This window comes from Alosa pseudoharengus, unplaced genomic scaffold (assembly GCF_046254945.1).
Source record: "Alosa pseudoharengus isolate Yale_2024_CS ecotype anadromous, Long Island Sound unplaced genomic scaffold, YU_APseudo_1.1 YU_APseudo_1.1_scf_78, whole genome shotgun sequence".
Lineage (NCBI taxonomy): Eukaryota > Metazoa > Chordata > Actinopteri > Clupeiformes > Clupeidae > Alosa > Alosa pseudoharengus.
This window is the reverse complement of record NW_027468868.1, coordinates 131,870-147,500: the sequence shown is the minus strand read 5'-3', so window position 1 is coordinate 147,500 and position 15,631 is coordinate 131,870. Positions and strand designations below refer to the sequence as shown.

At 42.7% G+C, this 15,631-nt stretch overlaps 1 protein-coding gene and 1 long non-coding RNA gene across 3 annotated transcripts in view; one reads left to right on the top strand and one right to left on the bottom strand.

The window, feature by feature from the left end:
• grin3bb (glutamate receptor, ionotropic, N-methyl-D-aspartate 3Bb) overlaps positions 1-15,631 on the bottom strand; it is a gene marked incomplete at its 3' end in the record, with an annotated part of 158,778 nt that overhangs the window by 55,718 nt on the left and 87,429 nt on the right. The gene's annotated exons all lie outside the window — the stretch shown is intronic.
• LOC143111254 (uncharacterized) lies at positions 8,015-9,319 on the top strand. Of its 2 annotated transcripts, none has more exons than XR_012984516.1 (3): positions 8,015-8,052; positions 8,219-8,358; positions 8,928-9,319. It is a non-coding gene; the product is annotated as an uncharacterized LOC143111254 (long non-coding RNA). The 2 variants fall into 2 exon arrangements; XR_012984517.1 differs by having other exon boundaries at positions 8,026-8,097.

Here is a 15,631-nt window from a genome sequence, read left to right as displayed (position 1 = left end):
AAGTATAAAGTTATAAGCAGTGACAAATGAGTTTTGAGTGTTGTGAATGAAATCGCGGACTAACCGTGTTACAAACAAAATGAACGCAAATGCATTAATGGCGCACACAACACCCCTGTGTTCATAAGCCGTGCATACACCTTCACAAAATAACACCATTATTTTAGGCAGTCATAATGTTCATAAGGGAGCATGCGGGTGTATGTGCGTGCGTGTGCAAATGTCCAAAGATTCTCCCTCTCATGGGTAACTCAATGCCAGTGGTGGACGAAGTACACAAATCCTGTACTTGAGTAAAAGTAGAGATACACATGGTCAAATGTTACTCCAGTAAAAGTAAAAGTCCTCCTTTTACATTTCTACTTGAGTGGAAGTACAAAAGTACTTGCCTTCAAATGTACTTAAGTATCGAAAGTCCTGAAATGTATTATGATTATTAATACAGTTGCATTTACTATTGTTGAAATGATTCGGCACAGACATGCAGTCATTGAGCCTTTCTCCTAGCCTTACGAGCCAGACCCACATTAAAATGTAGGGTCTGGGCACTCACCGTTCGCAGTGCTCAGTCCGAGGGGCGGGATAATCGGTTGTCTTTCAAATTCCCTCTGCACGCAATAGGACAGCGGCAGCGCTATGAGTCCCATGCGTTTCCCACCAGCGGAGCTAGTTGGCTAGTTCAAACGTTTGCCAACTTAAAAAAAACTTAGCTCGTGTCACACTGTTCGCCAACAGCAACATCCATCTTCTTTGTTTTCAAGTAGCAGGGAATTCAAGCCAAACCGTTGCAACTCTGCCATCAATCATTATGTTAAGCCCGCACGATTTGATTGGCCTGATAGAAGTTTAATTTTTCGAGCTCACAAGCCAACGGAGAGTTGCTAGACTAGCCCTGGAAGCAAATGTAATTTGCTGCCGCTAGGGTGCGTCTAGATTTCTAGGCTACCTTTCTCCTCCATTCAGGACAAAATCAGCTAATAATTGCTGTGTGTAGAAAGAACTAAAAACAAACTAAAGTGATATCTTATCGTAGATACTTCAAAGTAACCACATTTTTCTTTGTTGAATGCTTTATACTTTCGGACCAAATCAAGATGTTCCCTTTTGTGTTTGATAGTGTCAGATTGTCTATCATTTGCTCTATGGCGTCAAGAGGCTAGTTGTGGTAACATCAATATTGTGAAAAGGGGTCAACAAGGTACAGTAAATAGTGGATATGGCAATAACATAGGTTAGGCAAGACCATTATTTAAAGCCTAGCTCTCTTAATAGAAAATATACATGTACAGTAAGTACACATGTATTTGGACAGTCTTTTTTCCAAAAGGAACTTCAGCTGTACTTCAGCTGTCACAAAATGTAGTGAAGTAAAAAGTAAGATATTTGGCCTTGAAATGTACTGGAGTAAAAGTAAAAAGTTTAACAAAATTTAAATACTGAAGTAAAGTGCAGATACATGAAAAAGCGACTTAAGTACAGTAATTGAGTAAATGTACTCAAGTAATGTCCACCACTGCTCAATGCAAAGTCAATGGGGGAGTACGTAACAGTGAGAAGTGAGGTTCACTTTCTCACAAGTACCAACATAGCAGTCTGCCTTTCCCCTAATAGGGTGCCAGTGTATCTGTCAGGGAGCTAAAATTTGGGATTTTTTCTCAGAATAGTAACACAGTGAGTATTCTGAGAATAGTCGTACAGTGACCACAGATCTACTGCTTTTTGCTGTTTTGGATCAGCCTCTCTTTGGCAAGACTCTTAATGAGTCCTAGATAGATAGATAGATAGATAGATACTTTATTGATCCCCAAGGGGAAATTCTGTACTAGATTCACCTGTAATTCATCTGTACTAGATGTGAGATATTATAGTACTGTATGTGTGTGTGAGCTCGCTGCTCGCTGCGTGTGTGTGCGCGTGTGTGTGTGTGTGTGTGTGTGTGTGTGTGTGAGTGCGCGGATGTGAGATATTGTACTGCAGGCGTTTTACTAGGATTTTAGGGATCTTTTTTTTATTTTTTTTTATTTAGTGCCAATAGGAATCTGCCTAATTCTGTCCTGCATGCTTTTATGGGTGTGTTCCTTTGGACCCTACGGATATTTGTAAACATTTTTGCATGCAGGGATTCTCTGGGATGTTTGTCCCACCTTGTGTACTGTAGCTCACTAATGAACCCCATATTTCAGATTAATAATATGCAATTGACATAATGATGCTGTCAAAGAATTTGCACCAGATTTGAATTTGAATTTGTACTTTATGGAAATGCATTTTGATAGCATCCAGAGCTCTGCAAGCATATTCACTGTAACTAATAATAATAATAATAATAATAATAATGATAATAATAATAACTAGAAAATATAATTCCAGGGAATTACCAGTGCATGAAAATGCAAAACATATGGTGTGAAATATATTGTTAAAACAGATAATGTGCTAAATGGTTAACAATATAAACAAGTTAACTGTGCTAACAATATTAGTTTGCTAACTTAGATAATGTTTTCTAGGAGTTATGCTAATGCTAACTATGTTAACAATGTTAACCATGTTAACTATGCTAACCATGTTATTTAGCTAACTCAGGTAATGTTTTCTAGCAGTTATGTTAACAATGTTAACTATGCTAACCATGTTAGCTATGCTAACCATGTTACTTAGCTTGGTTGCTAGGCTGTTGCTAGGGTACTTGAGGTGGTTGCTAGGCTGTTGCTAGGTTAGTTGTGGTGGTTACTATGCTGATTGCTGGGTTAAACTCATTGGTTGCTATTTTGGTTGCTAGGTTGTAACTGTGGAAGTGGTTGCTAGGCTGTTGCTAGGGTATTTGACATGGTTGCTAGGTTGTTGCTAGGATACTTGAGGTGGTTGCTAGGCTGTTGCTAGGGTAGTTATGGTGGTTGCTATGCTGTTGCTAGGGTACTTGAGATGGTTGCTAGGCTGTTGCTAGGTTAGTTGTGGTGGCTGCTATGCTGGTTGCTAGGTTAAACTCATTGGTTGCTATATTGGCTGCTAGGTTGTAACTGTGGAAGTGGTTACTAGGCTATTGCTAGGGTATTTGACATGGTTGATAGGCTGTTGCTAGAGTATTTGACATGGTTATTAGGCTGTTGCTATGGTACTTGAGGTGGTTGCTAGGCTGTTGCTAGGTTAGTTGTGGTGGTCAGTGTTGGGAGTAATGCGTTACAAAAGTAATGTAATTACTGTAATATATTGCTGTTTGCGGTAACGCGGTAATGTAAGGCATTAAAAAAAAATATTGGGTAATATTTACTCGGTACAAACTTCAGTAACGCGCGTTACAATGCATTTTAACCCAAAATTAAGCGCTTGTTTTGTTTTGATACATATTCGCAAACACCATGCGAGAATAACAGACGAGAAAAAATCCACGCAAAATAGTAGAACGTATCTCCTGATACTGGTTGAAGATGACTGTGGCTGCAGCAGACTCAAAGTCGGACTCTATTTGCGGGATGGACATAACCCTACGCTCATTATTTTTAGCTTGTCAGAGATAAGCTAAAATAAATTGATAAGCCTTGATAAGCTTGTCAAGGATATGAAGAACATAATAGTTAGTGCACTTTGTGTGCGAAACCGAAAGATCTCACTATGCCTCGCGAAATAGCACAAGTAATTTAATGAAACATCTAAAGTGGTGCCACGCTAATCTTTTTTATTCTTGATAAAACACAAACTATGTTCTTGTAGTGCATGTCAGCTTTGAGATGTGAATTTGAATTAAAGAGAATAAAGGGATAGAAATGCAGAAAAAGATTGTGTAGCCTGGCAGTGCCACCGCTCCCACCACGCGCATCACGCACTTTGCGTTGGGCACCAAAGGACAGAGGGGGCACCCAAATGTAACCAATGAATAGTAGCTTTACTGCAAACTGTGTTTCACTCTTCATCAATAACGTTTACAATGTCAGAATGCACTAACACCATGGTACATGGAAGTTTGATACTTTTTGGGTTCTTTCAATCTCCACCACGTAGTACTGTAACAATCTGCTTGGTAGTTTTTTTAGATTATTAACAAAATATCACGGGATTCATGGACTGAGTTACAACTAATGAAATTGCTTCTTTTAAATGAATTCAGGAAGACACCGGGATTGCAATAGATCTTAATGTGACATGTATTTCCCAGACACACGATATCACCAATACACCAACACACAGTATTAAATCACACCATATCCAACAAATCGTGCTGCCAGTTTAAATGTCTATGCGCGCAGGCCACGCGTCTTCGCCAGCACGGAAACAGTATCTCAAAGTCTCTCCACACGTACGGGAAAGTACACGACACGATTGAAAAAAACTCCACGGCAACAGTCTTAATAATCCAATGGAAAAGGTGAAAAAGTAATCCACAACGTTATTGCCCAAAAGGAAAAAATAGAAAAACAACTCCAGCGATAGAGAACAAAAAAAAAGATCCTTCTCACCGGTATCGGATGTTTTTATCCACCACGAAGGAGGTTGGATTCTCTCCGAACAGACCCGGGTATGCAATGTCCGATAAACCTTTTTCCTTGTAAGCTTAAGTGTACAGGTCTCTCGTAGGCTCCCTGCGTAAATTTTAAGCTCCTCTCTTAGCGCACTTCCTCGCTTTTTATTCTCTTCAAACTTAGCGCGTCATTCTCCTGACAAAACATTCCCAGTCAGCTGACGGGGTTTGACAGGTCACCCCTAGTCAGCTGATCTAGCCCAACAACATAAACAAACTCACGTTGATCGGTTAAATGACAGACACAGTGGTGCGCTACAGAAATCCAAGTAATGCATATGAATTGTCCTTTTATGCTAGTAAACATTTCATAATGACAATGCATACAAAAGAAAGGTAATCATAAACTTATGTGGTGATGCCACATAGACCCCCCCCTCCAGCCGGAGGCTTCTAGGGTGAGACACCATAATATTTTTTGAGATTCACCACATTTATAGTATCCTCTTTATCAGGTGGGATACTCCATCTGACTCTATAATTAATAGGCCCTAATTTTTTAATGACATTAGCTGGCCCTTCCCACCTAGGCGCAAGCTTAGAAGTGAATTTGTCACTGGCTTTGGAGAGTGGATGGGACCTGACCCAGACTAAGTCACCCAGCCGAAATTGCACATCTTTGCGACGGGAATTGTAGTACTTAGCTTGTCTAGCCTGGTGCACTCCTACTCTCTGTCTATCCTACTCTCTGTCTAACCTCCTCTGTCATCCTCTGTTGTCTCTCCACTAGATTGTATGCTGCATGCTGAGCAGGAGATGGTGGGTGACTGATGAGCCTCTCTAGTGGACCCTTGAGTTTTCTGCCCAAGGCAAGCTCTGCAGGAGTCCGCCCAGTGGTCTCCTGATGGGCTGTATTAAGGGCAAAGCGGAACTCTGTCAGCCACTGGTCCCAGGTGTTGTGATGCTGACCAACAAAGGATGCAATCATGGTCTTTATGGTCCGGTTGAAGCGTTCTGTGAGGTTGGTTTGTGGGTGGTAACTGGTGGTTAGCTTTTGTACTACCCCCCAGGTCTTGCAGAGGCCAGATAAAAGGGTGGAGGTAAACTGAGGTCCTCTGTCCGACACCAGGTATTGCGGCACTCCCCAACGCGTGAATATTTCTTCCCTGAGAATCTTGACGAGACGAGGTGTTTTTCCATCTCTCAAGGGAAACATTTCCACCCACTTTGAGTAGTAATCGACTACCACCAGCAGGTAAGAGTTGGTCTTTTTGCTTCTTGGGAAAGGACCCATAAAGTCAACTCCCAACATCTCCCCTGGGGCAATTATTTCGATGCTCTGGAGTAGACCTGATGGTTTGTTGTTATCAGCCTTATATTGCTGACAGGTTTGACAATTTTTTGTGTGTTCCCAGACGTCTTTCCGGACACTTGGCCACCAGGCTACCTCTAGGATCCGTAGCAGAGTCTTCAACCGTCCAAGATGTCCACCCAGTGGATTGTCATGGAAGTACCACAGGAACTCTGGGACCAGCGATTGGGGAACAACCAATTGGCACTTCTCCCCTTGGTCCGATAAGGGAATTCTCCGATACAGCACCCCCTGATGCATGACGAAGCTGATGCGGTCCGGGGAAGATACCTGAGAATCGTCCGATCGCCACTCAGTCACCCTTTGGTCCTTCTCCTGTTCCTGGGCAATCTCGGCCAAGGTAGTAGGTAGCTCAGAGTGGTTTCGGGTGGCGACCGCCCAACAGGGTGATGGCTGAATTGAGAGCGGCTCATGGGCCCGGGACAGCGCGTCCGGGGCAGCATTAAGGCATCCCTTGCGATACTGCACCTTGAAGCTGAACTGCTGCAGCCGGAGGATCCACCGGGTCAGCCTGGAGGAGGTCTTCGGGCAGTTGAATGCCCATGACAGAGCAGCGTGATCAGTGAAGACGGTAAACTCCACACCCTCCAGGTAATGTCGCCACTTCTCCACAGCCCAAACCACGGCCAGGCACTCCTTTTCCGAGGTGGAATAGTTTCGTTCCGGGCCTCGGAGTCCTCTGGAGGCGTAAGCGATCGATCACTCGCTCCCCCTCGGGGGTGTTTTGGGACAAGATGGCCCCGAGACCCACGTCACTGGCGTCAGTGAGTACCTGGTAGGGCAAAGCTGGATGGGGCTGGGCAAGCACGGGAGGATTCTTCAAGGCCTCCTTCAAGGCCTCAAAACTGGCCTGACACTGATGGGTCCAGTTCCAATCCACTCCTTTCCGCTTCAGATTGTTAAGAGGGGATGCCAGGTCTGCAAAATGATGAATGAATTTGTGGTACCAGCCAGCCAGTCCCAGGAAACGCTGTAAGGCCTTCACATCCTGTGGCACTGGAAAGTCTGACACTGCCTGCGTCTTAGCTGGGTCCACCTCCACGCCTCGATCTGAGACAATGTGCCCCAGGAACTTTAACTCCTGCTTGAAGAAATGGCACTTCTTCATGTTCAGACTGAGAGTGGCTGCCTGTAGCCTCTGAAAAACTGCTGCCAGGTCTTGCTGATGTTGCTGTCGGGAATGAGAGTATACGATTATGTCGTCTATGTAAACAAAACATATCTTTCCTCTCAACTCTCCCAAGACCCTTTCCATTAGCCGTTGGAATGTGGCTGCAGCATTACGAAGTCCAAAAGGCATAGCCTTGAATTGGAATAGGCCAAGAGATGTAACAAAGGCAGTCTTTGGCTTACTCTCCTCAGTCATGGCCACCTGCCAGTACCCGGACTGCAAATCCAATGAACTGAACCAGGAGGCGCCTTCCAGTGATTCAAGGATGTCGTGAATTATGGGCATTGGATATGCATCGGGCAAGGTCTTTGCATTTACTCTCCTGTAGTCCACACAGAACCTGTAGGACCCATCTGGTTTATTCACCAGGACCACAGGGGATGACCAGGCAGACTGAGAGGGTTCTATGATGTTGTCTTTTAGCATTTTCTCTACATGCTCCTCAATGACTCTCTTCTTCAGGGGAGACACCCGGTAGGCCTTGGACCTGACCGGGACTTCATCCTGGATGAAGATGGCATGCTTTTCCACATTGGTCTTTCCCAGCTTATTGGAGGTAACCGACGGCCAGGCCCTCATCAGCTGTTGGAGCCCTTCTGGGTAGTCAGTGTCATAACCTGGCACCGACTCCGCCGTGGAAGTGGAAACCCAGCAAGGAGGTAATTCCCCTGGAGGCAAAGCATAGTAGAGAAGAACACCCTGTGACGAGGTGAGTGTGTCTTGATTACTTTCACTAGAGTGGCCTCGCGGTTGTTTGAAGCCATAATAGGTGTAACCTCTATTGGTTTTCAGTCCGTAACAGTTTTTGGCCAGGTTGAGGATGACACCAGTCATAGCGAGGAAGTCTAGACCTAGGATCACAGGAAACGCCAGGTGACGATCTTCCATTACATGGACTTCGACAGCCCACTGTTTGCCGTGCCAGTCTAGATATATTGTTTTCTTCCCCAGGGCTTGGTGAACGGTTCCATCCGCCATAACGAATCTCTGCCTTTCTGCCGGAAGAAAAACTTCCTCTCCTGCCGCCACAGACTCTCCTTCATCAATGTGAAGGTACTGCCAGTGTCCAATACAGCCTCCCCCTGCCTTCCTCTGATGGTAATAGGCACTAACAGGAGACCCTGTTGTTCTTTATTGTAGGCCTGATGTTGCACCACACTAAGCTCTGCTGCATTGCAATGGAATTTTTTCTCTGATGCTTTTTTTTCTTGCTTTTCAGAACTCGCGTGCACCTTCTGCCAATACTCCTTGGCTCCGGCACAGTCCTTCTCTACCATAGAGCCCACTTTCACGAGCTGTGTCACAGTTGATACCGCTCCACGGAGACAACCAGCCACTCTAGGGTTAATATTATTCAAGGTGCGCCTGACTATCTCTTCCTCAGGCATATCCTGCTTCCATTTTAGACATAAAGCCTGATAATCATATGCAAAGTCTCTGAGGCATTGATCAGGTCTCTGTACTGTCGTCCTCAGTTTCTCCTCCACTTCGCTCAGATAATCTGTAGACAGAAAGGCGGCCATAAAGGTGTCCTTGAATGAGGCCCAATCATGGATCTGCCGTTTTGTAGCCTTCCACCAACTAAGTGCCGGTCCTTTTAAAACTGCTGAGAGAGCACCTAACAGCTCATGATTGGAGAGGGGTCGCACTTCTAGAAAGTTTTCGCACTGCTCGATAAAGTGCAAGACATCAGATGACTCACTAGTGGGGCCAAACGTGGGAAACTCTAGTTTAACAGGAGGCTTGGAGTAGAAAGGAGATGCACCAGACAGACTAGTGGTGATAGAGGGAACTACTGGACTGAGATTTGTGGGTACTGTTTTCTGTATTAGAGGAGTGCTAGTCAGCCTTAGCTTGTTCAACTGCTTTTTCCAGTGTTTATCTCTACGTAAGAGGCAATTATAAACCTCTCTATCCATTTTTTCTAGGCTGGACATTAACACATTTCCCAAATCAGCCAAGGTCTCATCAACATATTGCCTGAAACTCGCCTCTCTATTTACAGCACTTGTAGCAGAATCTCTAAAATCATTCTCCAGTTTGCTCATTTGTTGTTTTAGGACAGTAACACTACTGGTTAATTCCTCAACCTCTGTTTGTACAGTTTGTGTAATTGTCTCCACATCTTCCACAACATCATCCTTAACAACATCATCATCATCATCAGCAATATCATCATCCTCATCATCAGCATTATCCTCATCATCACCATCGTGATCATCTCCATTTTCCCCATCAGCCACACCATTATCCTCATGTGCATTATTTTCAACATCGTCATTCTCTTCATCACCAAGGTACAATGACTTCAATAAAGATGTTACTGAATCTGTTGCAGTTGTAGACCTTCTTGTAACAAATGGCCCAGCTGTAAAATCTGGGTCACCAAACACAGGTGTATGACGTGGCAGGGTTGACTCAGGAGTGGCTTGAAGCCCCCTTTCACAATCTCTTCCTGCCATACTATTTCAGTATCAATGAATGAAGACAGAATTTTTTAAAGATACAAAATCAACGTAAATCAGTTCCCCGTACGGGCCACCATATGTAACAATCTGCTCGGTAGTTTTTTTAGATTATTAACAAAATATCACGGGATTCATGGACTGAGTTACAACTAATGAAATTGCTTCTTTTAAATGAATTCAGGAAGACACCGGGATTGCAATAGATCTTAATGTGACATGTATTTCCCAGACACACGATATCACCAATACACCAACACACAGTATTAAATCACACCATATCCAACAAATTGTGCTGCCAGTTTAAATGTCTATGCGCGCAGGCCACGCGTCTTCGCCAGCACGGAAACAGTATCTCAAAGTCTCTCCACACGTACGGGAAAGTACACGACACGATTGAAAAAAACTCCACGGCAACAGTCTTAATAATCCAATGGAAAAGGTGAAAAAGTAATCCACAACGTTATTGCCCAAAAGGAAAAAATAGAAAAACAACTCCAGCGATAGAGAACAAAAAAAAAGATCCTTCTCACCGGTATCGGATGTTTTTATCCACCACGAAGGAGGTTGGATTCTCTCCGAACAGACCCGGGTATGCAATGTCCGATAAACCTTTTTCCTTGTAAGCTTAAGTGTACAGGTCTCTCGTAGGCTCCCTGCGTAAATTTTAAGCTCCTCTCTTAGCGCACTTCCTCGCTTTTTATTCTCTTCAAACTTAGCGCGTCATTCTCCTGACAAAACATTCCCAGTCAGCTGACGGGGTTTGACAGGTCACCCCTAGTCAGCTGATCTAGCCCAACAACATAAACAAACTCACGTTGATCGGTTAAATGACAGACACAGTGGTGCGCTACAGAAATCCAAGTAATGCATATGAATTGTCCTTTTATGCTAGTAAACATTTCATAATGACCATGCATACAAAAGAAAGGTAATCATAAACTTATGTGGTGATGCCACAGTACTAGTAGAATGGAATTGGTGGGTCTTCAATAATTCGTTTCCCAAGCATTTAGGCTAAATGAAGCACATGATATGCCAAGTCGACAAAAAAATCCATTCAGATAGCTAGGTGGATACCAGGCTCATAATTCACTTTTATTTGCAAAACGAAATGTGAAGCAACATGTCATTGCATACTTTCCAAAGCAATGAAGGCTGCTTAAAACAACTTAACATTGTGCATATTATTGTTAATATTGTGTTATCAATGTAACTCAACAAACAAGGCTTGTAAACAAGAGTTGGCAAAAGGGCATTATGAGAACGTAAAGATCAATGCTCTTAAAGTGACCGTGCACCATTTATAAGAAAACAGCATTTCTTCAGAAATTAATGTTAAAAAACACACAGTAATGGTCTGTAAATAATAGGCCTTTTATTTTACTTTAGGTGTTTGAGTTACCATTTAAATGTCACTCACTCAAAGCCACTCACTTAGGGCACCGAAATGGCCAGTAGGCCACCATCTTGACATGTCTTTATTAAGCTTTGATTTACAATAGGCTCTCTATTGAGCAGGCCTAGGCCTTAAAGTTACAGTATTTATATCACAATTTACCAGACTTTGACCTTTTGTCGGTTTTTAACAACATTCTGACTATGATTGTTCCTTGTTTTGCATCATGAGCACTGCGCCTATTGCATTCTTACTGTATGTTGTTAGCCTTAAGCCTAGCTCAGTCATTATGCTATACCACATCTCCCTCCATTGGAAGAGCAATGAGCTGCATTGAGCGTAATAAACTGCATTTAGAATGGCACACACAACACACACACACACAACACACACACAAGTGTGTGTTGTGTGTGTGTGTGCATGTGTGTGCGTGTGTGTGTATGTGTGTGTGTGTGTGTGTATGTGTGTGTGTGTGTGTGTGTAAGTGTGTGTTGTGTGTGCATGTGTGTGCGTGTAAGTGTGTGTGTGTACATGTGTGTTGTGTGTGTGTGTGCGTGCGTGTGTGTGTATGTGTGTGTGTGTGTGTGTGTGTGTGTGTGTGTTCAGCGGAGCGGCAGCTTCAGAGTGAGTGGTGCTAGATAGGCCGAAGGCTAAGAGAGATATATATCCATGGATGTGTGTGTGTGCGTGTGTGAGAGAGAGAGAATGTCTGTGTGTGTGTGATTGAATAAATGAGTGACTGTGTATGTGTGTGTGTGTGTGTGTGTGTGTGTGTGTGTGTGTGTGTGTGTGTTCTACGCTGGGAGGGAGATGGTTCATCACTCTTCATCGTTGTCGCCCACTGACGCTCGACCCGTCCGACCCCGTCCGCTTCATCATGTCTCAGCTCATTTACTTCAGAGGAGTAATGAACTGCGTGTGTGTGTGTGTGTGTGCATTTATCTGTCTGTGTGTGTGTGCGTGCTTGCGTTCGTGTGTGTGTGTGTGTGCGTGCGTTCCTGTGTGTGTGTGTGTGTGTGCATTTATCTGTCTGTGTGTGTGTGCGTGCTTGCGTTCGTGTGTGTGCGCGCGTGTGTGTGTGTGCGTGCGTTCCTGTGTGTGTGTGCGTGCGTGCGTGCATTTATCTGTCTGTGTGTGTGTGTGTGTGTGCGTGCATGTGTATGTGTGCATTTATCTGTCTGTGTGAGAGAGATAAATACAAGTTCGTGTGTTTATTTATACTGTACACACACGTATGCAAATTCCCATTCTTGCGGCAGCACACAGCAGATGCCTCCTCTACAGATGCTTTGATCTCCACTAATCACCGATAGTACCATTCCTTTATAAATATAAATATAAATATAAATATAAATATAAATATAAATATAAATATAAATATAAACCATTCCTTTTATTAAATATAAATATAAATATAAACCATTCCTTTATAAACATAAATATAAACCATTCCTTTTATTAAATATAAACCATTCTTTTTTATGTGTATATAAGTATAAATTAGGGCTGTCAATCGATTAAAAAAATTAATCAAATTAATTACATACTCTGTGATTAATTAATCTAAATTAATCGCATATATAATTTTTGCTGTGAAAGTATTTTAAATATTTAAATTCAAATGAATCATTGAATAATCAGCATTAGTGACATTAAAGTTCAAAAACTCTTTTATTATTATTTTCACTGTTCAAATAATTGCCATAATAATCTATGATATGACCTAATATGCTGAGGAAATAAATTCAAAAGTGCTTCGGGAAGAAGTTTTTTTTCACATACAAGGCATTTCAGGCCACAGATATAACCTAGGGGACACAATGAAAATAAATCCACACTCCCCTCAATGTCAACACTTATTTCTTTGCATTGATGTGCGACTATAGAGTTGATGAACTCCAGTGATATGCAAATTCCTTGCTGCAGACATTGCAGAGGACTTTATTTTCAACACCATCAGGCCGTTTTTTAAAAGTAAATGTTCCAATCAATGATCCAGGCAGCACGTTTTCTTCTCTCTCCTTCATTTTACAGTCTAATTTTTACTGACTAGAACGGCTCGGGGTCAAAGTCATACGGAATCGATTAATCTGCACTAATTTTTTTAATCATTTATTTTTCCTCAAATTAATTAATCGAAATTAATCAGTTATTTTGACAGCCCTAGTATAAATATAAACCATTCCTTTTTATGTGTATATAAGTATAAATATAAACCATTCCTTTTTATGTGTATATAAGTATAAATATAAATATATACCATTATTTTTTCTGTATGAATGAAAAGCTGTCAAGCCATGAGTTGGAAGCGTCTGGCTGCGTCTGATAAAAAGCACGCAGAGGAGTGTGTGTGTTAGGGGGGGGGGGGTGAGCACATGTTGAACACTGCTCACATGTTTGGTGTATGCTAAATTAATCATAATATATAGCTCAACATTTTAAACATAAATTATGAATTTATGATGAGTTTAATTACACCCCTGGCAGGACAGTTAGACATCAAACAGACACCAGGCAGCATCTAACACAGGGGGATCCAACCTTTTTTGGAAAGAGGGCTACCTGAAGGACCCAAAATCATATGGAGGGCTACTCATTTGAAACAAACAGACCCTTTATGAAGGCATAAAAGCCTTTATATATTAATCAACTGTATTTTCATCTGATTTTTCAATACTTCAGTATCAATATGCAACACAACCAACATTTTTGTTCAGTTTGTTCATTTCAAAGTTTCCATGGGGAATCTAATCATTTTTTTTAAACAAAAAAAAAAATCTTTAATGCAATTAATAATTACTCACCATTAAGAATTCAGAGGCTGTTTATGTTCTGATTTCAGTGCAATTCGGTTGTAATATTTCAATAGCAATCACCAACACCACCTTAGCTTATGAAGATGCCTTTTATAGTTATTGCACATCTGGTTTTGTTTTTCAGCAGGTAATGCACAGTCCTATTGCATGGCATGCAGGCCACAAGGTTGTCAGCGCTATTGCTGCACCAGTAGCCTACGGAGGAGAAAGGGCCTGTGAGCTAAAGCAATTGTTTTTCAGTCCTTGAACAATTATTTTAATTTTTGACTTTCACTTTGACTTTGAATTATGCACGAATCGTATGGGACTAACACAGAATAGCCACAGAACTTTTGCAAAGATATGCTTCCATTGGCTAAACCAGAGCCAGCTTTTTTCTTTTACTGTCTATGCATGCGAGCAGCGTGTATGCGCTCCGCTTCCGTTGTTGTTTAAAGATTGAATGGGAAACGGATTCGGAGCCAAAGGCTAAAGTTTAACCAAGCTACAATTTGTAAGGTATCACCAATATCAAGTTAATGTTACAGATGTATGGTCTAAAATTAAATATCTATTAAAGATTTCACAATGGAGGATGTTTTTAGAGCATGATCGCATGAGCTTGTTGGCTATTTTTACAAAGTGCACTGCGGGCCCCTCATAGGCTTCCCACAGGCTACCTGGTGCCAGCGGGCACCGCATTGGACCTGATCTAACAGATGACCAGGCAGCATCCAACAGATGAGCAGATAGACAGACCACACACAGATCCTGGCTGATATTCAGAGAGCACACAGACTGATGAGAAGGTCTGCATCGGGACCCAGCATAACTACGTTACACTAGTGCGCACAGGTCTAGAAACACACACACACACACACACACACACACACACACACACACACACACACACATTCAGAGACTCGTTCCTCTGAGGTCAGTGATTCCTGGGTAGTTAAAACATCACTCCAAAACAGCAGCTCACTCTAAACCAGACCAGGCACTCCTACACACCATCCCATCTCCACTTAGTGAGCTGCTGCCTGAGCTGTACTTTACACACACACACACACACACACACACACACACACACTTTGCTTTCACGCCCCTAGTAATGCTGCGGAATTTACAATTTATGGCCAAACTGTGTACAAGCTGATAAGGTGAGGAGGAGACCAAGTAGAACTCCTGCCCTGAACTCACACACACACACACACACACTCACACACACACACACTCACACACACACACACACACTCGCACACACACACACACACACACACACACACACACACACACACTCTAACTCTCCTCACCCAATTCGCAACCCATCTGGGAATGAGCTGTGCCCATGTCTATATTTCACAACACAGTGTGTAGTGGGTCATCTGGGAGTGTGTGTGTGTAGAGTGTGTGTGTGTGTAGTGTGTGTGTGTGTGGTCAGTAGTGTAGGGCCATGTACAGTATGTTGTATATGTTTGTCTATGGTGGTCATCTTTGCCATCTGTTTTGTGCTGTGGTGCTGTGACATCTAAGGGATCTGTGTATGACCATCTGTGTGTGTGTGTGTGTGTGTGTGTGTGTGTGTGAGTGTGGATGTGTGTGTGTGTGTGTGTGTGTGTGTGTGTGTGTGTGTGTGTTAGAGAGAGAGAGAGAGAAAGAGGAGTGCTGTGAAATCTAAGGGATGTGTATGACCATCTCTGGAATCTTCTGGACATCTTTGGAATCTTCTGGACATTTGTTTGATAGTGTTGTTCAGCCATAACACCCAGGACCAGCACGACTGACTCAAAGATCCTTGATTACTAGCAAGATAGAGCAACGTAAGTCGTTACTATGGGAGAAAAACGGGACAGTTCCGGTCTGCATAAGTGGGAGTGTCACCGTACGTCACTAAATAACAGAGGTGGGAGTAAGTCACACATGTGCAAGTCACAAGCAAGTCTCAAGTCTTAACCTTCAAGTCTCAAGCA